We start from the raw sequence: 2,037 nt of genomic DNA on the forward strand, positions 1-2,037 counted from the left end.
TAAATTTGCAGTTACCAATAATTCCCTTTGTTGCACCCAAATGCTAACCACCATACTAAATTATTAAATCTAAGCGTTTCTGAAATATTTTATCTTGACATGTATCTCCGGAGTCAAATGACCCCGGGCAGTGCTCATCATTAATTTCATCAAAAGGGAAAAAAAAAAAAAAAGTGCTCGCGAGGGGTTCCCGGAATGACCTGTCCTGCAGAAATACAGCGGAGACGGCTGACACAGGGCCGCTGCTCTTGGCCTAGCTGTCTCCCTTCCGAGGACTCCAGAGGCCGGGGAGCCTGCACATTTGCTCCATCCAAAGGGTCCCAGGACTTCAGGCCTGGAGGGGGCACCCACCTGAGCTTTGCCTAACTCCTTTGTTTTATGGCTAAGGAGAGGCCCAGAGAGCAGCAGTGACCTTCCCAAGGGGGCAGAGCCACCCCCAGCCTTCCCCCACCCTGAACCCTTGCCTGGTCTCTGAAAAGCTCCCAAGTCCAGCTTCCTCCTTCATCTGCCCTGCGCTTTGGGACCTGATGCTGTTGTTAACTGCCGTCAAGTGGGCCCTGGCTCATGGTGACCTTACTTACATACAAGGAACAAAACGTGCCCCAATGCCAGGCCATCTCCATGATCATCGGCACGTTTGAGAACATGGTTACCACTAGGTCTCACGGTGGGTTTCTCTCGTGTTCACCTACCTTCTACTTAACAAACATGATGTTTCCTAACACGAGTCTTTGCAGAACCAGATGTTGTTGATGTTATGTGCCATTGAGTCGGCCCCAACTCATAGCAACCCCTCCTTGGGTTTCTGAGGCAGTATCACTACGGAAGTAGATTGTCCAATGTTCCTTCGGAGGAGTGGCTGGTGGGTTTGAACCTCCAGCCTTCTGGTTAGTAGTCAAGTGCCTTAGGCACTATGTTACCAGAGCTCCTTAAACGTCAAAGTTTAGCAAGGCCCTGCTGGGATCTGAACCCAGGATCTCCTGTTTACTAGACAGGCGCTTTGACCAACTAAGCCACAGAGCCAACTATATCTGCAGGACCAGACAGGTCCATTTAAAGGCATGGGAGAGCAAAACTGCTTCCTAAACCTTAAAAGTCCCCTGAAACAAAGGGCTTTTCTTCCCCTCCCCCATCGGGCTCTGAGCGAAAGAGAGATTTAGTTTGAGGAGTCACTTCCAATCAGAAAGCTACCATTTAATTACAATGCGCAGGAAATTACAGAGTGAGTGGGCAGACGGGCGATAAGAGAGCACCCTGCAGGATGACAGGCCTGAAACCCGACCACTTCATCACAGAGCAACTTATCACAAGAGGCTGTCTGGAAGGCTGACAATCTGATCGCACTGTCAACTCAATTCATAATTAATATATTTATCAAATTAATTACTGAAAATATCTCCCCGGCGCTCACCATAAAACAGTGGCTAACTTCACGGCGGGCTGGCTTCGTTTTCGGCTAATAACGGTGCTGTCAGTTTAATGAGAGCGGGAGCGGCCCCTGTTTTGCCTGCCTGACAGACAAATTGCCCTCTTAGAGAGAATGAACCCAAGAATTTAAGAGAAGAAAAGAAATATGGCATTGTTTGGTGACAGCCGCAATCGCAGCCTTGTCTCGGAAACTTTGCATCAATTCTAACACACATGAAAGGGGGGGATGCTCCTGGCAGCTCAATAAATACTTTATGGATTCCTGCCTGCGCCCTCCGCGGGCCTCTGGCAGAGCGTCTGCCGCGTCCCGAGTTAACCCCCAGCCTGGCCGGATCGGCAGGCTCAGGCGCAGACCCGGAGAAGCAGGAGCAGGAGCTTCCCGGGCGAGTGTTTCACACAGGAGAAAGTCGCAGGCCCAGGTTGCCGGTGTGAGGCCTTTGCCCGTCTGTTCTCTGTGCGGAGGGATCTTGTGTTTCCCTCCTGGGGAGAGGTTTGGGCCTTCAGAGGGTCCCTGGCCTTCCCCAGCAGGAGCAGATCCCCACCCGCTCTGAGAGCCATCTGGGAAAGCCCAATGCCCTGCCACCATCTTTGCTGCCCAAACGGTGTTCT

The 2,037-nt window shown here is 51.4% G+C and overlaps 1 non-coding gene across 1 annotated transcript; it reads right to left on the bottom strand.

Moving 5' to 3' along the window:
- Positions 1–949: 949 nt before the first annotated feature.
- TRNAT-AGU lies at positions 950–1,023 on the bottom strand. The gene has a single exon. It is a non-coding gene; the product is annotated as a tRNA-Thr (tRNA).
- Between the last annotated feature and the right edge of the window lie 1,014 nt (positions 1,024–2,037).

The sequence above is a fragment of the Orycteropus afer genome, unplaced genomic scaffold, assembly GCF_000298275.1.
Source record: "Orycteropus afer afer isolate SDZICR_OR568_19922 unplaced genomic scaffold, OryAfe1.0 scaffold00038, whole genome shotgun sequence".
Taxonomy (NCBI): Eukaryota; Metazoa; Chordata; class Mammalia; order Tubulidentata; family Orycteropodidae; genus Orycteropus; species Orycteropus afer.